We start from the raw sequence: 20717 nt of genomic DNA on the forward strand, positions 1-20717 counted from the left end.
CTCCAGTTAAAGGAACTAGGGTAAAGAAGATACGCCTTCATCACTTAACACAGCGTGTCCAAAGAAACTATCACCAAAAACCATTGAAGAATTTCTTCCAAGATTAAAAACTTATTCACACTCTAAGAACTTGTAGAACCATATTTAACAGGAACATCAGGTGATCTTTGCCATAAAAGTGTCCATATAAAACCTACACAAGTAGACTTATAGAAACTGAGCTGCTCTGCAGTCACCACTACATCTTGGGTTGGGGAAAATAATTTCTTTCCTCCATCCTATTGCACAATTCTACTGTGCCCAAGTCAGCTTCTTAGCCTCATACATAGTATTTGGGCCTAAACTAAACCTTGCAATTGATTTTTAAGCAAGTGTCTCATTTTCAATACGAAAAGTCCTCAAAGTGAGAAACACTGAATTCTGTTATTGGATGCAAACAACCTGGATTAGTGAAGTTATTTATCACCTGGAGTAGTCCTGCTACTCTTTGAAAATGTTGTTGTGGAGGTGAAGATATGATTTTTTTTCTTCCTGAGCAGATACTGCAAACAGGACTTCCATCATTGGAGCTCTGAGTGTCCCCTCTTTCCCACTTCCTCAGTCATAGGTCATTTGAACATTATGGGTAACTCCTAAGTTAAAGACAATGAAAAATGTTCAGTAACTACTTTATCCTTCCAAGGTTACTCTAGAAAATAGTTTGTTGGCACAAGAGTATTCCTTCTGAAAGATTTCTGAAATCCTACATGAGCCATTAGATTTTGAGGGTGGAGCATCAGAACAAGTCCTTTGCCCCAAAAGCATAGATATTCCCTGATCTCAAAACAGTGGAGATAATGCTTATTCTGTGCACATAAGTGTAATTTCCCCTCATTGCATTTTCAATCTGATCCCAAACACTGGATCTGGAGTTTAGTCTGTTTAAGTATGATTATAAACAGCTTGAGTCAATCCTTGGATGTATTGGAACCCATGGAAATTTTGCATTCACTTACAAGAGTTATTATAGGAGCAGTGAAGTTTCCAAAAACAGTCAGTATTGGTGCCCTCCATACTATTGTCAACATCATACTAGTTCTTTGTGCTGCAGTATTGCATAGAAATTCCCAATTAGGGGCTGGGGGCCCTATGGGTTCAAAGTTTTACACACATAACAAGATTAAAGCAGGGAGCAAAGACTTGCCATTCAAATACAAGCTGGAACTAAGCTTGATGATGCAGTAGAATGACATGCAGACCAAGAATGAGTCCTATCTTGAGACTCAAATAAAATATTGACATGTGATAAAAAGTTTTTTGCAAGAACAGCAAGAAAAGTAAATGGTGTTGAGTCCTGACACAGTGCATTGAATAAGCAACATTATATTATGGCCTGTGAGTTATTCTTAGTAATTTCTTTGCAAAATAGGTTTTAATCACTGCTGAAATTAGCAGCGTTCCTTCCCCTTAAAATTAATGCATATATTGCTTGTTCATGAAGATATGCCATGGGTGGACAATCTTATCTTCAGCAGATGCCATAAATACTTCATGTTGGAAATACAGGTAGGCATCACATGAGATGGACTTCCATATTATTAAAAAAACTTACCAGTGTTTTTCAACTTTTATTATAAAACACTCCTAGGTAAATTCAGAAAAAAATAGTTGTTTGGATGGCATTGCTTTATATTAATATAAGTTGCAGATTCTATTCCACAATTAAAAAGTAAAAGTATTTTAAAATCAAATATACTCTATCACAACAGGTGCCATTTAAGTGGAGTGGTTTGCCACTTTTTAGGTAGGATTATCATGTTGTTATTTTGCATTAAAAATTCACAAAGTGAACTAACTAAATTACACAATGATTCAAATGTATTTTTCAAAAGGTTTCCATTTTTAAAAGAAAGCAAATACATACTTTCATTGTTCATTTACACTCGTTTTCTTCCACAGCACAAGGGTTTTTTGACGTTCCTGTCTCTGAAATCTTCACTCAGTTTCTTTGTCATATAAAAGAAGATGAAGGCTCGCTTTGCTGATCTATATCATTTTGAATATAAGGATCACAACCTTACATATACCTGGAGGCCCTCTATCTCCTGGGTATCCTCTCAAACCAGACTGCTCCATATGTCCCCATGGGCCAGGCAGACCTGGAATTCCATCGAACGCTAGTCCACTTCTTCCACATGCACCTTAAAAAAAGAGCAGCAAGCAAGACAAATGTAAATTATGCTTAAAACTCAATATGAGCAATAGATGGAAAAGACCTATGGTTCTTCTAGCCCAGGGGTGGCCAACCTGTAGCTCTTGAGCCACATGCAGCTCTTTGCTCCAAGAAATGCAGGTTTTGGTAGTTCTGAACTGTGTGCCCGAATTGCTTACGGCCGTCCCCTCTGCACATGTGCCCCAGCACCTGGAGGGAGAAGCGTGTGGCAGCAGCAGCTTCAGTGAGACCCAGGCATTAGGTTAGAGCACGGGGGGAGGAGGCTGGAAGTGCCTGGCTATGGGAGGGGTGAGCATTGGGTTAGAGCAGGGGGCAGGGGGTGCCTGGTTCTGTGGGGGAGGGCGGAGGGCATTGGGTTAGAGCTGGGGGTGCCTGGCTCTGGTGGAGGGGTGGGGCATTGGGTTAGAGCAAGGGAGGGGGGCTGAGGCTGAAGCACCTTAAACTCAAAGTCTTCATAGATACAGAATAAGGCAGATGTCATATTTAAATTCCAGGGCAAAAAAAGAATCAGCATGTACCTGGTTTACACTGATAGAAATGTAGCCATGTTAGTCTGGGGTAGCTGAAGCAAAATGCAGGACAACATAGCACTTTAAAGACTAACAAGATGGTTTATTAGATGATGAGCTTTCGTGGGCCAGACCCACTTCTGAGGAAGTGGGTCTGGCCCACGAAAGCTCATCATCTAATAAACCATCTTGTTAGTCTTTAAAGTGCTACATTGTCCTGGTTTACACTGTGTTTCTTAAAAAAAAATTCAAAGGCCATTGTTTGCCAGGCTGAAGCAATTATTCTGAGATATGAGTCTCTTCCTTATTGTTTTTGAACCTCTCATATTTGCAGTCTGAAACAGACCTGAATTTTTAGAACTATAAAAAACCATAATCTTCATAAGTAAAAAAATGAGGAAACCATACCAGTGATCAACAACGTGGAGTGAAACAGGCACTTCATATTGTGCTAATTTACTTCTCAGTTCAGTTTAATTTTTAAAAACTCACAGGACCTAATAGAGCATTCATGTTAAATTTAAAATACATGGTGGGGATGCTTTTTTTTTGGTGTGAGAATATTACTGTATTTTTTTAAAGGTGGGGAGTTTTTTATTTGATGTTTGTTCCTTGTCTAGTTCTCTGAAGATCTATGGATTGGCCGTGAACTTTTTAAATGACTAGAGACTTTTTTATTGGTTTTTGTCCAAAATGTCCTTTAATGTTATTTTTATCACTACATTTTTTGTACTATTTCTATCTATCTCCAGTCCTCTGGTGGCAATTCAATGGGGTCCAGAGTGACAGCACCCCTTTGAGTCCCCAGTCCCTGGGCAATTGCCCCCTTTTCTCCTTTTGTGCCTATGTAGCACATACTGCTTTATGGTGGTTTTGGTAAACACTTTCATGTGCTATGGATATAGGAGAGGTATCCAGTGAATTGATGCCGGTATGATCCTGTGTATATGCAAACTTCTGAAAAGATTTATAAAAGCACCATGTAAAGCCTCAATAGGTTGTATGTCTGCACAGCATCCTGTCATGGCAGATTTTAAAAAACTTCTTAATTGTAAACACTTTACGGTAAACTATTAACATAGTCTGGTTATTTACAGATTGATTTCCTTTAAGTCAAAAGCAGATAAAGATCATGCAGCTTTTCTCATAAAATTATTTACATGGATACTTCGAAAAATCCATATAAAGAACCTTCTCATAAAGACTGAATCACATCAGGCCAAACTGCACATGACTGTTGCCCTTTATTTTCCCCTGTCCAGCTTGTATATGACCAGTCATACTTTCAGTCCTTGAGCATGAGCCCTTAATGGGGGTTGGTGGAGTTATCTCAATATCACTGCTGGTGCCAGCTCACCAAACAGCAAGGGAACTGGGCTAGAATGTGGTGGCCAACCAGTTAGAGAAGAAGAGCCAAAATAGCTGTGGCTAGAGTGCAAAGAGCCATGTATTATATATTTATTTTTATATATCTTGAATTGCCGACAGAGTACTGGAGTGCTGCTCCACAGCTCCATGCGGCTCTGAAGGCTGGAGGGAAGTATGCCATAGTCTGAGTGGTGCTAAGGGCTGACCACCCAAGACCCTGCTACTTCAAGCTGGTCCTCCCACACCTTTATCGGGGCCCACGGTAGCTGTCACCCCGCTGACTGTACAACATGAATGAAGAAATATACTTCTAGGAAGAAAGATTTCAAGAATGAAAAGGAGTACCTCTTGGGCCCTGATTGCCTTCAAGGCCAGCAAACACAAAACCTTTGGCACCTTTATCTCCTTTGTCTCCATGTTCACCTAAAATTTCAAAAATGTGCCTTTACATAACAACCCTATTTGTCAACAATAGCACTTTCACCCTTGTTCCTGATGTAATTCATTCAACAGAATATTGTATGTTTTTATTTTCCATTTTGAAAACATTCTACCTTTTGGTCCTTGTTTTCCTGGGTCACCAATATCACCATAAAAGCCTTCAGGTCCATGTTCTCCATCAATTCCACTGATCCCAGGTTTGCTCTATAGAAATGTTAAAAATATTACAGTTCATGAAACTAAATTATGTCTTTTGAATTGTTGAATTCCAGTCATCACCATCAAATTATATACTGTAGCTATATTAGCATACTGTATTAACATTAAAGGATTAGCTACACTGAAAGGAGAGTCCAAATATTACCTTAAAGGCAAAAGAATTTGATGACAGTAAACTTTCCCACACCTCAACAATAAAACATTTGATTCAATTCATATATAAAGAACGAACTAAGGGTCACTAGAAGTCTGCTTACTATTATGAAAAAGATAAAATAAAAATATGTAAAAAACAAAAATGCAGCCCATTATCACATGGGCAAATTCCTATTTTAGTTCATATGCCCACAATAATAAAGTGAGAGCCAAGAATATTTAGAATGGATAAAAATCATGGGGTATGTCTACACTACCCCGCTAGTTCGAACTAGCGGGGTAATGTATGCATACCGCACTTGCTAATGAAGCCCGGGATTTGAATTTCCCGGGCTTCATTAGCATAAGCGGGGAGCCGCCATTTTTAAATCCCCGCTGCTTCGAACCCCGTGTAGCGCGGCTACACGGGGCTCGAACTAGGTAGTTCGGACTAGGGTCCTATTCCGAACTACCGTTACTCCTCATGAAACGAGGTGTACCGGTAGTTCGGAATAGGCACCCTAGTCCGAACTACCTAGTTCGAGCCCCGTGTAGCCGCGCTACACGGGGTTCGAAGCAGCGGGGATTTAAAAATGGCGGCTCCCCGCTTATGCTAATGAAGCCCGGGAAATTCAAATCCCGGGCTTCATTAGCAAGTGCGGTATGCATACATTACCCTCCTAGTTCGAACTAGGAGGGTAGTGTAGACATACCCATGCAGAGGAACAGATTAAGGCAGCAGTCCCCAATGCGGTGCCCCAGCGGGCGCCATGGGCCCCCTCCTAGTGCGCCCTCCTAGTGACCAGGGCCGGCCTGAGCCATTCATGCGCCCCGGACCCCGGGTGCCCGGCACATGCGCAGCCCCTGTCCCCAGGCTCCCAGCAGCCCTAAAAGGTTGGGGACCACTGGATTAAGGCATCCATAAAGGCATTGATTTCACCAGCAGATCGAATCATATTTAAACTTTAATTTTAACAATTAAATTAGCTGACATGGATCACAACTAACTGAGCCAAGGCACAAGGACAAATTGTGTTTGGAGTGCTGTTTAGTTATGGATAAGCACTGGTCTGAGTAGGTTTTTCTCACAACCAAGTGGATACAAAACACAGCTTGCCTTTTAAAAATCAACCAGTCAACAATGGTAAATACCAGATCAGCTAACTCGACTATTAAAAATCATTACATTCCCTAGATGGGAAAGCCCAAAAGCTCCTGAAAATAGCATGTGTTAGGGAGATATGTTTTACATGGCAGTACAGTTTGAAAAGGTGAGAACAACTGCCGGAAGGGAAAGAAGAGTGTTCCATATGTGGGAGCAAATTAGTAAGTGACTCTATACATCAAAAGTGTGGGGTGAATGGGGTAAACTGAAAGGAGCTCAGAAGCAACTGAATGAAGTGGAAAAGCAAGGAGTGTTTAGACCAAAGAAATAAGATGGAGGAAGTCTACACAAAGATTGAAAAAACAACAAGCAGTCCTGTGGCACCTTAGGGTATGTGTAGACTACATGCCTCTGCCGACCGAGGCATGTAAATTAGACATACCAACATAGTCAATGAAGCAGGGATTTAAATATCCCCTACTTCATTAGAATAAACATGGCCACCACGTTGTGCTGGCTCAGCTATTTGGCAGCACAAAGTGGTAGTCAAGTCGCAGATCGGTCGGCAAGGGAAGCCTTTGCTGACCAATCCCTTATGCCTCGTGCAGCTTTTCCTTTCTTGTACTGAAGGTACTGGGAAATACTACTGTGCTGTACACAATGAAGTTATGGTCCTCCAGAGGTTAATATTTCATAGATTAATGGAAGATGAATGCCATGGTAATGAGTCAGAATTTGCCTTTGGAGCTGTCAAACATCATGATAGTGTAGCCAACACACAATAGCACTAAATAAAATCCCTGTTTCATATCACTCTTTAACAGCATAATTATATGTGGGGAAAAAAGGTTATTAAATTATTGTTCATCTTGTGATTGTAATAAATGTATTTGTCTGATATTTTATTACAGCTCCACTACATATTTCTTTAAGCTTAAGATAACATAGCATTTTAACCTGGTAATTTCTTCCATAGGATTGTACTTGTAGGAAGAAAATGAGTCCTCCACTGAAGTCACTAGTAAGCTCATATTGATTTTAATTTGAGGCAAACACAATCTTGCCTCATGTAAAGATGTTTACTATTTTTTTCAGTTCATGTTTTAATTCATTGAACAAAACAATATTTTCAGTGTTTCAATAACAGTTAAATGTTTGAAAAGGCTTGTTTTTCTCCCCCTGTATAATTACCTCTTCTCCATAGGGTCCTGGCAAACCAACAGGTCCTGGAAGTCCCATGGGCACATCTCCATAAAGTGGGCATGTGCTGGCACATTTCCTCCCAACATTATTGGCAAACATTGACATTTGTTCTAAGATGATTTGTTTGCACACTTCTATCAGATGAGCTGCAGGGAAAGGCAGCCCCTGCATGAGAAAAACATAAGAACAGTCAGAGAAATAAAATATGCAAGAACCATTCCATTAATAGTATAACTCGCTGAAATACCTCCTGAGTTTCTTGAAATTATCCACGTAACAACATTTGACCCTGCTGTTTCTTGTCTCTATACAGCTAATTTTATGATGGTATTAAAAAAGATAATTCCAAGAATATTAACAAATGATCCTTATTAACCAATTATTTTATAAAAGTAAACAATTTTTACAGGAAAATGCTCTATAATGTTGGATTAATTTAGTTTTTAAATTAAAATTTAGAACTAATATTGACCCAATTTCATCTCTGCTATAATTCTACTAACATAAGGAATTAATTTGGCCTTTTTGTCAAATTCTGATCCTATGTACACATGTACAGTCGCATTTCTTACTGCATTATGTAATTGTGAGCAGAATTTGATACACCATATCACAACTATAGGTGCCTAGTTTCTATTATAACATTTTAGGTAAAAAGAACTAGATCTTACAGGAGGTCCAACTGATCTAACATTTCCTGGTGGACCCTCATCTCCAGGATCACCTTGTTCTCCAGGTTGGCCTAGGGATCCAGTCTCTCCTGGGGAATTATTTTACCAGTAATTCCCTTTGGTCCTGTTGGCTCTTTGGGTGTGTCTAGACTACATGCCTCCTTCGATGGAGGCATGTAGATTAGCGAGATCGGAAGAGGGAAATGAAGCCGCGATTAAAATAATCGCGGCTTCATTTAAATTTAAATGGCTGCCCCGATCTGCCGATCAGCTGTTTGTCGGCAGATCGGGGGAGTCTGGACGCGATGCCCCGACAAAGAAGCCTTTCTTCATCGACACAGGTAAGCCTGGTTTCACGAGGCTTACCTGTGTCGATGAAGAAAGGCTTCTTTGTCGGGGCATCGCGTCCAGACTCCCCCGATCTGCCGACAAACAGCTGATCGGCAGATCGGGGCAGCCATTTAAATTTAAATGAAGCCGCGATTATTTTAATCGCGGCTTCATTTCCCTCTTCCGATCTGGCTAATCTACATGCCTCCGTCGAAGGAGGCATGTAGTCTAGACACACCCTTTATCTCCAACCTAAAATAAAAAATTGACTTTTAGTAACACTTCGTAAGTGAAGATTTGTTAGAATGGCATTTGATCTATTATAATTTGTTCTTGCTGGCTTTATTACAAATTTGCTATGAAAAACTGAAATAGCATACAGCTTTGATGAGCACAGTATAAGTATCATCCTGAGATAAAGACATAACAGCAAGAGGGTAAAAGGTGTTTTTACTTACACTTCCTTTTGGTCCTTTAACTCCTTTCTCACCCTTTAAATATAAATACAAATACTATTTTGGGCATTGAAATTCATACAATGATGTTTCCCTTTACTTGGTTTGTTATCCTTATGTGGAGGTAAAAATTTTAATGCCTTACAAGTATGCAGCTCTTTTTCATCCAGATCCAAAATACAGTTTGCAAATTACAAACTGTGATTGCAAAGGGTCATTGAACATATAATCCAAAACTTCTGTCCATAGAATATATAGTCATATAAGGCCAAATCCTCAGTTAAGCATCCCCCCATCTTTGACACAAGTTTGCATAGCAGCTGTTGCTAAACTCTATGGAGATTGCTTCTACTGTATGGCCATGTTTTTTAAGCATTATGGCATTCAGTGTTGCAATGCCTAACTAATATAGGAGCCTGCATCTCAAAAAGAATTTGGGCACTGAGGAGACAAGAGCCTGAGCAACTAAGTGCCTAAATCCCTTTTGCAAATCAGATTGAGTCTCTTAAATCAGTTAGACATTGCAACACTGAGTGCAGCAACAATTATATATCTTTAAAATTTGGACACATATCCGATTGTGTATTGAAATGTAATATTCACAGTCTTCATTGTACCGGTCAGCTATGAATGTCACCCAGAGATCTGAAACAATGCCATCACATTTATACAATAGAGTGCAAATTGAGTGTTAAATAATCTGGTATACAATTCAAAAAAATTGCCAATGGTGAATATTCAAGGACACAAGTTAAACACTTGCATATCATGAACACTAGCACTAGCACTTCTATGCTTGGGAAAAGTGAACATGGAAGTGCAGTAAATAGGGCTGAATCACAATTAATTTTCAAATTTGAAAGATTTGAAGAATTTTGATTGCAGTATCCACTTGGCTCTTTATGGGACATTTAGAACAATATTCTCAAATTCAGTGTGTCCAACATTAGGCACCTAAATAAAGGAACACATTTTCAGTGAGACTGCGCATTATGCTCTCACTGAAATCAAAGGCAAAGCAACACAGCAGTATTTGTAGCCAGAAAGAATCTTCCTTTAAATGTACTTAGCAGTACAAAGTTCCACATACCATAAAAACAGTAAATGTCAAAAGCTATCATGTTGCTAAGATCTGTAGAAAAGGAACATAATTATGTGGCAGTTCATAAAAACTATAATAAAGCCAACTGTGTGAACAATGAATTAGTTACATGTAATATTTAATTACATATATGTCATATATATTATTGTACCTTGTTACCTTCTTGACCCTTAATGCCTGGAACACCAACATTCCCCTACACAGAGAAAGTAACCCCGCACAAATATTATAATTATATTTTTTAAGAATAATCACAAGACTCAATTCTTAGATTCAATTTTTTGCGAACATTATAAAAAGCTTAACAACCTCACCACTTTCTGTTCCAATACTAAATGCACTTCCTCAACGTGCTGTTTGCTAATAAATGATGGTTATATAAGCTATCTTGCTGCCATTTTATTTTGGTTCACTCTTTTCATTATATTGTCTTCATAACATGTTAGTAAATAATAAGATCTGGCTTTTTTCAGCAGTAGATCTCAAAGGAGGTCACTACCATTATCCCCATTTTATAGAGAGGAAAATTCACACAGCAGTCCTCATGGAACAGACCCCACATCACCAGGGTCCCAATCCCCTATCTATTAAACTAGAATACTTTGGTGTTTCAGCCTTGATTGCTCCTTTTCAATTGACTGATATTACATGCCAACAGGGCTGCTAGTAGCCTTTAGGACCTATTAAAGGATCTGTTGAATCCTCAGGTGTTGCAAAACCAACATAGGATTATCTGTAGAGTAAGGAAAAGTGTGAGCAAGGGTGGCAGAATCAGTCCGTAAATAATTAAAATACAATTTACTGCCTCTAATTGCTATTTAAGAATATAATAAAAATTCCTTTAAAAAAAGCTAAATTATGTCTAAAAATGAACATTTCAGAAGCTACTTGCTTTCTATCTCAGATTATCATAATTTTAAATTCATTATACCTAGACTTGGAAAGATCAGATTTGTATCATTATATATCAATTTCCCCATAAACACATAAACTGAAGAAAAATATTTCCATTGAGAACAATCAAACATTAATAGACAGGCAAAGTAAGAAAAATATTGCTTGAGAACTTACTAGAGCTTGATTTAAGATATGCACCATTTATTTGGCATATTTTGACATGTGACAATGACAATTTGTTTTGTACTGGTCATAAAATTTTAACTTTTTGAATTTCATTGTCTGCTATAATTAAATAATTGTCTCCTGCCACTAGTGTCCTGCAACTGTAAAAATTTCAATAGATATAATGGGGGGGAAATGCTTTAAAATAAACATAGATATCATCTGTTAATTTATTTTAAAAAACATAAATTGAATTCTGCAAAGCCTAATCTATGTTTCAGCCATAAAATCAGGTTCCATAACAAGCTCTTAACTCCTTTTTGCCCAGTTCATTCAGTGCACACACAGAATTTTTACATGTATGCTATATACATTTGTGCATGCAAAAATTCTTATATTTTGCATGCAGAGTAGGATGTTTTACATTCAATTCCCTGACTTTGTGGCAAATATACAATTTTCCAAAGGCACACCACTGAAGCCATCTGAAAATTGAAACCTTTATCTTTGTCATACACATGGAAATAGAATACGTTTGCCAGTTATTAAGAGCCCCCATTCAGAATCTGGCTCTTACATAGCTATTCTGTAAAGGAAAGAGCTTTCCCTTGTGCCTTAGGGGCACAAAGGCTGCCCCTTCCTTTCTTCACAGAGGGCACGTGATAGCCAGAAGGGAAGAAATGAGAAGGAGATCATGTTCTTGCTCTATATAGCCCATGCAGAGCCTGCTTATGCCTGGGGGAAAATTAAATGACACCCCACAATGAGGAGTGCTAGCAAACACACACCCTGCTCTGTCTGGATGCTTATAGGTGCTCCAGGCAACATTATGCCCCCTCACCCAACCCCCGAACCTCGTGCTCCACAAGAGTAAAATCCATTCCAGCACCCACACTGCTCTTTGCTCTGGCTTGTTCCTAAACATCACAATGTTACTTTCACAAAAATTCTTTTAATGTTCTGGTCATACTTTCTCCAACCCTAATACCAGGATATGTTTGAATTTTAAAAAAAATGCTGTGCATATCATCAGTTATAAATTTTGCAACACCCACATGCTTTTAAAGTTAGAATTTGGACCAGTTTCCAGGAGCCTTTAATCTTTTTCCACATCTGTTTACCACATTGAAAGGAAGTTGTCATTCATTGTAATTATAATCTGCCCTGTGCAACCTTTAGAATCAAACTAGAAGTGTTTATTCCTTCAACAAAAAGCAAGATTTCTAGTACTAGAGTTTCATAAAGGTACCTTCAATCCAGGAGTTCCTGCTAGCCTTATATGACCCTGAAGAGAGCAGGAAAAGAAAATGATGGCTGTCAAGTAGTATACAGAGGCAGGCCTACCAATGGGGGGAAGGGCAAAGGGGCCAATTGCCCTGGGGCTTGGTTATTAAAAAGGGCCTGGGCCTCACAGCTGCCACTACCGCAAGAGCAATGGCATCTGGAGCCCTGGGCTCTTTAAATCTCTACTGGAGCACCATGCAGAGCGCTCCGAACAGCTCTGAGGGTGGGTGGGGGGACTGATGGCCTGTCTCCTGCCCTGCCCCTTCTGCCCAAGGCTCCACCCCTTCCAGGAGCACAGAGTCACCTCCCTCCCCTCAACCTTGCCTAGGGGCCCGGAAAGTCTGTTGGTCCCCTTTATAGAGGTAGCAATCATTCACACACAATAAAGATTTGAATTAACTTCACATTCAAGTCAGTGGAAAGACTCCCATCAGCTTCAGTGGGTATTAATGTCCATAATTACTAATAATGAAACTTACAGTAACTCCAGGGGGAACAGCAAAGCCAGGCCAACCAGGAATTCCTGCAATCCCTTTGAGACCAGTATCCCCCTGTGCAGAAGACATTGAACCATTAAAAATAAAATTCACTCACTTTGATCACATGGTTATTGCTTTATATTATCTCAAATAAAGAAAAGGAAGAGAAACTAAAAAGCCCAGATGAATAAGTTTAGATATGTCTCTCCCAGTGTTTCCTTCTTTTTGGTTAGATATCAGGATTTCTGTGGTACTCATCACAATGCAAACCAGCTTGCAAAAAACCTCTAGCGTTTTCTTCTCTTTGTTGGGTACCCACAGTACAAGCAATTCAAACAGGGATGTCCCCGAGTGTGGTTTTTCAAAACCCAATCACTAGCTCTTTTCTGATCTCCAGCCTAACAATGATGGGTGTCTACTAAGATGTGTATAGTGTTAGCAGCAATCCCTATAGGTTGAGGTTGATCTGTTTCACAGGTTTTATTGTTTTATGGGTCTTTTGATGAGGAGTCTGATCTTTGAGCCACAGGTAGTGTTGGAAGACAGGCTTAAGCCACAATTGCTGCATGACAGTTGTCTTTCCTTCCTTTTCTAGAATTTTTCTGCAATCAGGGCAGGGCAATTTTTCTAAAAAATGAAAGTTCCTTCGCTGACAAGTCTTTGCCAGATGTCACTATCCTTGACTATTGTGTCCCAGTGTGCGGTATTGATGTCACATCTCTTGATGATTGTTTTGAGGATTTGTATTTGTGATACACCCACAAATACAATATATAAAATGTAATTGTACCTATCTTCCTCTTCAAAAGTCCAGTACATTTTAACTCAATATATTCTATGATTCTGATCAACAATTAGAACTAATAGAAACTGAACTATGCATAAGTTTCCATTATAACATCTGTTTGTCAGAGGCTGGAGAAGGATGGCAGAAGACAAATCTCTTGATCATTGTCTTCGGTCCACCCTCTTTGGGGCACCTGATGTTGGCCACTGTCAGCAGACAGGTTACTGGGCTAGATGGACCTTTGGTCTGACCCAGTACGGCCGTTCTCATGTTCTTATGTTCTTATGATATGCAAGCCTCAGAAGGCAGTATATAGGAACTCGATGGGAGAAACTCTCCTGTTGACTTCCCCTACTCCTTGCAACCCACTGGAGTACTGGGGTCGACAGGGATGCCATCAGCAGTCAATTTAGTGGGTCCTTAATATACTAGATCTGCTAAATCAAACTTCAGTGTGTCAATCTCCAGAGCTATTCCATAGTCAGATTGGTGACTCTGGGCTGAATTCAGTTTGCCCTTTTTCACATAAATAGTTCCTTATAAGTTAACTAGACTAGTTGCGTGAGTAGGGCAATAAGGATTTGGATTTTGGTCCCTGGCCTCAATATGTAAAGACAGAAGCACATGAGAAACACCAGGGTAGTTGTCTACGAAAGCAAAGCTTTTTAGGAGTAGTCTGTACGTATAAATAAATCCCCTGTTCCATAACAAGTCCAACATAATATGGGAGTCTATCTCTCAGAACTGTTGGGACTCTGAAGAGGAGAAAAGTTGCTATGATTCTAGATTCCAGTTATAGGGAAGAAAGTAAGAGAGAGAGAGAGACTGAGAAATCTCAGGGTATGTCTACGCTACAAAGTTAGTTCGAACTAACTTTGATAGGCGCTACACTAGCGCTCCGTTAGTTCGAACTTAATTCGAACTAACGGAGCGCTTAGTTCGAACTAGGTAAACCTCATTTTACGAGGATTAAGCCTAGTTCAAACTAGCTAGTTCGAATTAAGGGCTGTGTAGACCCTTAATTCAAACTAGTGGGAGGCTAAGGCTTTCCAGGTTTCCCTAGTGGCCACTCTGGCCAACACCAGGGAAACTCTATTGCCCCCCTCCCGGCCCCGGAGCCCTTAAAGGGCCACGGGCTGGCTACACAGTTTGTGCCAGTTGCAAGGCTGCCAGCACCCGTGCCAGCCACCCGAGGACACCCAGCCCTCCACTCCTCCCCAGGACCAGCCTGGTGGCTCCCAGGAGCCTGCCCGGGGGCGCAAAAGGCGGGCGCCCGCTTGGTCCAGTGCGGAGATCATGGACCTCATCGAGGTTTGGGGGGAAGCCTCCAATGTCCATGATCTCCGCACTAGCCACAGGAACGCGGCCGTCTACGGCCGCATGGCTGCCAGTCTGGCCGCCAGGGGCCACTAGCGCAGCCGGGAGCATGTGTGCTGCAAGATTAAAGATCTGCGGCAGTCCTACTCCCGGGCCTGCCAGCCAGGGGCCGACCCGGAGGCCTGCCCCCACTTCCACGCCCTGGACTGCCTCCTGGGGGCTCATGCCATCCCTGCCCCCCGGGACGTGATAGACCCCGGGGCAGAGGGCCTGCTCCAGGAGACGGAGGAGGAGGAAGAGGGCTCTGAGAGCCAGGAGCCTGCCGCCAGCCTGCCCGGGACCCCCGAGGCACCCCACAGAGCCGCTCACCTGTGTCGTCCGAGGCCGGGGAGGCGTCCACCTGTGAGTACCATCGTGTTCCCCTTATGTGTACGTGGGGCTGGAGCGAGAGGGAGCCCTGGGACCGTGCGCCTGGGCCTTGCCCACCAAGGAGCAGCAGCTGGGGATCCTGCAGGGGCCCTGGCCTTGCAGAGGGGAGCTGGGTTTCACACACCTGGGCCCCTGGGGTAATTGACCGCTGGTCTTGTTGCACCACAGCTGCAGCACCTGGGCCTGCAGGGCGCACCACACCGCCTGCAGCAGCTGCCCGTGCCCAGGCAAGCAGGAGAGCCAGGAATTAGGAGGAGTACCAAAGGTGGCACCTCCGGTTCATGGATAACCAGCTCCGCACCCAGGACCACTGGGTCCAGGAGGACCTGAGGCTGCGCCGGAGGAGTCTGGAGGCCCTGGAGGAGCAGGGCCGTGCCCTGCGAGGCCACCTCCAGAGCCTGCTCGACCGCTTCCCATTTCCTCCTCCCTCTGCTCCCCCTTCTCCTCCTGCTCCCCCTGCTCCCCCTCCTGCTCCCACTCCTGCTTCTGCTCCTGCTTCCTCCACACCCCCTCCCCTGTCCCTCCTGCCCCCCCCCTCCACAACCATTTCCCACCGACGCCCCCGGACCCGCAGTGTGGCGAGATGGGAGAGGCAGCCGGACTCCCACCAATGAGCTTTCCTTTCCCTTCCTCCCTTCCCTCCCCTTCCAGCTCCCTCGTCCCAGGTTTCCCCCTCCCCCCTCCCACCCCCCCCTCCCCCCCCCCCTTGTCCCTGGGGCGGCCCATCCCCTCCTCGCAGCCCCCCTTCCCCCCGGCTCGGTGGCCGACAAGTGCCATACCTGCATGAGCACCGCTCTGACGGTGGATCTCCCCACGCCGAACTGGTTCCCGATGGATCGGTAGCTGTCCGGCGTGGAGAGCTTCCATAGGGCGATGGCCACCTGCTTCTGGAGGGGGATGGCGGGCCTCATGCGAGTGTCCCTTCTGCGCAGGGCAGGGGCAAGCCACTCGCAGAGCTCCAGGAAGGTGTCCCTCCTCATCCTGAAGTTCTGGGTCCATTGTCAGTCCTCCCAGAGCTCCAGGATGATGCGGTCCCACCAGTCGGTGCTGGTGTCCAGACGCCAGATGCGGCGGGGCACGCCAGTGCCGGGGCGCCGCCGCGGCTCGTCCACGGCCCCCAGGGCGGCCAGGCGGAGAGGCAGAGGGCTGACGTGCACCAGGTGGTGCCAGGCAGCCTCGAGCCATTGCTGGCAGGCTTGCAGCAGCAAGTCCAGAAAGTGCACCAGAAGGTGCAGGGCGAGCTCTGGCTCCATGTTGCCACCTGCGGCGGCCCCCCCGAAGGGAAGCACCGACACAGATGGGCACAGAGACCAACGCTTTGCTGTCCCTCGGCGAGGTTGGCAAGGAAGCAGGAAAAGCTGAGAACCGGCTGTCCAGGGGGGGCCCTTTAAGCTTGAGCCTCAGATAGCCTCAGACAGCAGCCACACAAAGCAACTACTGACCTGATGCCCTGCCAGAACCTGTTTCAGCTGCCCTTAAATGCCCCCCTGCGTCCAATCAGTGTGGACGCGCTAGTTCGAATTAGCAAAACGCTAATTCGAACTAGTTTTTAGTTCTAGATGCGCTAGTTCGAATTAGCTTAGTTCGAATTAACTAATTCGAACTAAGTTAGTTCGAATTAGCGCTGTAGTGTAGACATACCCTCAGATTGTCCCCCACTTCCACCCCTGTAGGGTTCTTTAAAAAAAAAAAAGAAAGAAACACATCTTTTTGTGGTTGGAACTGGGTTCTCTCAGAGGAAGGAGGTTCCTCTATCACAAACAGCATTTGTAGGGATGAGGAGAAAGAATTCTTCAGATTGGTAGTAGCATCCTTGCATCTGTCTGTCAACTCTCTGTAGGGGAACAGTCAGATAGAAGTTAAGCTGCAGCCCAGATAGGCCCTTTAAGGCCAGGTCTACACTACCAGAGAAAGTCTAACTAAGATTTGCAATTGCAGCTACATGACCCCTTCAAGGAGGAATTTAAAAACATCTGAGGAATCTCGCAGAAGAAAGGTAGGTATGGATAGTGATCGGTCTGCTGTTGTTACCTGCACAGCATGTGCCATGTTTGTCTTCCTTCTGGAAGAGAGAAGGGATTTCATCTGCATTAAGTACAAACTGGTTGCCATTTTGGAAGAAAAGATTAGAGGACTTGAGGCCCAAGTATCAACCCTACATTCCATCAGAGAAGATGAAGACTTCCTTGATAGAAGGTAGTATTTAAGCAGGCACAGCAGTCTGAAAAAACAGTGAGGGCAGTACAGAACAGGGAAGAAAACTGGCAGCATGTAAACTCCAGGAAAAGAAAGTCAATGCAGGTATCCCCAATTCCACTAGAGGTGAGTTACTGCTTTCAGCCTTTCTGCATAGGCACTGCTGTGGAGAATGCTTTGGCAGGGAATTCTCAGGGAAGAGATCAGAAGGAGACCCCATCTACTGTCCAGCAAATTATGTTCTTCTACGTGCCTGACAATTTTATTCTTTACTATTGTTTTGACTAATTTGCCCAGTACTGAAGTTAGACTTACCAGTCTGTAATTGCCAGGATCGCCTCTAGAGCCATTTTTAAATATTGGTGTCACGTTAGCTATCTTCCAATCATTAGATATGTTAGCCGATTTAAGGATAGGTTACAAACTACAGATAATAGTTCAGCAATTTCCCATTTGAGTTCTTTTAGAACCCTTGGATGAATGCCATCTGATCCCAGTGATTTGTTAACATTAAGTTTTTCTATTTGTTCCAAAACCTCCTCTAATGACACTTCAGTCCAGGAAAGCTCCTCAGATTCATCACCCACAAAGGACGGTGCAGATTCGGGAATCTCCCTAACATCCTCAGCCGTGAAGACTGAAGCAAAGAAATCACTTAGTTTCTCTGCAATGGCTTTATCGTCCTTGATTGCTCCTTTTGTATCTTGACCATCTAGGGACTCACTGGTTTTTTAGCAGGCTTCCTGCTTCTAATTTACTTAAAAAACATTTTGCTATTTCTTTTTGAGTTTTTGGCTAGCTGTTCCTCAAAATCTTTTTTTGCTTTTCTTATTAAATTTTACACTTGATTTGACAGTGTTTATGTTCCTTTCTATTTATCTCAATAGGATTGGACTTCCACTTCTTGAAAGATGCCTTTTTGTCCCTCACTGCTTCTTTTACATGGTGGTTAAGCCACAGGGACTGTTTTTTAGGTCTCTTACTATGTTTTTAATATGGGGTATACATTGAATTTGGGCCTTTATTATGGTGTCTTTAAAAAGTTTCCATGCAGCTTGCATGGATTTGGCTCTAGTCACTGTGCCTTTTAATTTCTGTTTAACTATCCTCCTCATTTTTGTGTAATTCCCCTTTTTGAAATTAAATGCCAGAGTTCTGGACTGCTGAGGTGTTCTTCCCACCATTGGAATGTTAAATGTTATTATATTATGGTCACTATTCCCAAGCGGTCCTGTAATGGTTATCTCGTGGACCTGATTCTGCGCTCCACTCAGGACTAAATCGAGAATTGCCTCTCCCCTTGTGGGTTCCTGTACCAGCTGCTCCAAGAAGAAGTCATTTAAGCCACTGAGAAATTTTATCTCTGCTTCTCTTCCTGAGGTGACATGTATCCAGTCAATATGGGGATAATTAAAACCCCCCATTATTACAGAGTTCTTTATTTTGGTAGCCTCTCTAATCTCTCTCAGCATTTCAATGTCAGTATTGCTATCCTGGTCGATAATATAGTCCTACTGCTAAATTCTTATTATTGGCGCATGGAATTACTATCCATAGTGATTCTATTGAACATGTTGATTCATTTAATATTTTTATTTCATTTAATTCTACATTCTCTTTTGCATACAGTGCCACTTCGCCACCCACACGGCCTGCTCTATCCTTCCGATATATTTTATAGCCCGGTATGATTATGACCCACAGATTTTCCTCATTCCACCAGATGTCAGTAATGCCTATTATGTCAATCTCCTCCTTTAATACGAGGTACTCTAGTTCACCCATCTTACTAGTCAGACTCCTAGCATTTGTGTAGAAAGCACTTTAAAAATTTGCCACTATTTATTTGTCTGCCCTTCCCTGATGCATTGGATTTCTTTATATGAGGTTGTTTTTCTGCTCTGGCCCATGGTTTGTCCTCTCCCCTCCTCTCTTTCTGACTACAGCTTAGAGAATCTCTATCAATGGATTCTCCTGTAAAAAAAGTCTCCATCCGATTTATGTGCTTCTCTGCACCAATCGGCTTTTCCCCATCTCTTTGTTTAAAAACTGCTCTATGGCCTTTTTAATGTTTAAAATATCCCAGAAAGCCATCATACTGATCAACTAGACAGAGCCCCTTGCAAACAGAATGATACTTACTGTTCTTCCCCAAGGGCCGTCAGGACCTGCTTCTCCTAGAAACCCTTTCTTTCCCTACATGAAGGTAAATTAGATTATTTTAATTTACATAGAAAAGTATAAACACATGAATAATAGAAAGTTGAGGGAATAAATTCGAATTTTAAAAACTCTACCTTTAAACCCAAAGTACCTTGACCACCCTCTGGCCCTTGAGATCCTTGACAAGCCTAAAGAAAATACAAAAATTAAGACAAAGAGGTTAGTTTTTAAGATTATAGAAACAAAATACTGGTTACTTCATAACTGCACATCCCCTTTACCTCTATCCCTGGATCCCCCTCTCTCCCAGGTAATCCAGGATCTCCACGTATTCCCTGTAAATTAATAAAATCCCAACAAGTAAACATACAAAAACATTATGCATTTTATCAGGATGGACAAGTTAGGCTTATTCATACAATACCTTTGGAACAGGTGTGCCTTTTCTTCCTGGAGGTCCGGTAAAACCCCAGATAATCAATTCATGCATTGATTTTGATTAGATTTTTTTTAAAACACAAAAGCCAACTGTGGTCATTATAATTGTGACAGTGTACAAGCAGGCATAGGTATCTAGTATCTGAGAAACCGATGCCATTGTGGTGACCTGATGGTTTAATCCTAGTTTTTCTTAATAATAATATAACATCTTAATATTTTCCTTGTACAATAAGCTAGCATATATTCAGTATCAATGGGCCACTTACTACATTTTAAGTTTTCAAAGCTAAAGACCCTATTCAGTAAATACATTAAATTGGCATAGTGCTTATTATCATGTGACCAGATGGTCCTTTTCGGTACAGCCCTAGGTACGAGATATGAATAGCTGCACCACCTTTTTGAATTCTAGCAGCTCTAGAAGGCACTGTAGTTCAGACATGTCTCAAGGGGACACAGTTCTTCTAGTTTTGTTCCCTTATACTGGGGAAATGAGAGGTTAAGAAGAGTAATCTTCTCCAGCCCTTTACAGGTTATAGCATACCTCCTGCTGCATAGGACGGTCCACCCAACACCACTGACTGGTTCATAGGGTGGTAGAGCCAGCCATTGCAACTGTACCATACATGGCCACCAATGGAGGAGAGGGGGGCAAAGGGAGCAGTCAGCCCAGCGATTTAAAAGTGCCTCGGAGTCTAGGCTGCCATGGCTGCTACTGCAGTGGCAGCAGCAGCCAGAGCCTAGACTCCCAGGCACTTTTAAATCGCTGGGCTGACTGCTCCCTTTGCCCCCCTCTCCTCCATTGGTGG

The 20717-nt window shown here is 42.5% G+C and overlaps 1 pseudogene across 1 annotated transcript in view; it reads right to left on the reverse strand.

The window, feature by feature from the left end:
- Window positions 1-1087: 1087 nt before the first annotated feature.
- LOC102449880 (uncharacterized) overlaps window positions 1088-20717 on the reverse strand; it is a 35267-nt pseudogene continuing 15637 nt past the window's right edge. The window contains exons 7-19 of the transcript XR_016349061.1: window positions 19749-19802; window positions 19602-19655; window positions 19447-19500; window positions 12576-12647; window positions 12062-12097; window positions 9902-9946; window positions 8652-8684; window positions 8430-8445; window positions 7864-7996; window positions 7181-7357; window positions 4644-4734; window positions 4435-4512; window positions 1088-2180 (exon numbers count right to left, since the gene is read on the reverse strand). The product of XR_016349061.1 is annotated as an uncharacterized LOC102449880 (transcript). The remainder of the gene's footprint in view (window positions 2181-4434; window positions 4513-4643; window positions 4735-7180; window positions 7358-7863; window positions 7997-8429; window positions 8446-8651; window positions 8685-9901; window positions 9947-12061; window positions 12098-12575; window positions 12648-19446; window positions 19501-19601; window positions 19656-19748; window positions 19803-20717) is intronic.

The sequence above is a fragment of the Pelodiscus sinensis genome, chromosome 3, assembly GCF_052426305.1.
Source record: "Pelodiscus sinensis isolate ZL-2025 chromosome 3, ASM5242630v1, whole genome shotgun sequence".
In the NCBI taxonomy this organism is placed as follows: Eukaryota; Metazoa; Chordata; order Testudines; family Trionychidae; genus Pelodiscus; species Pelodiscus sinensis.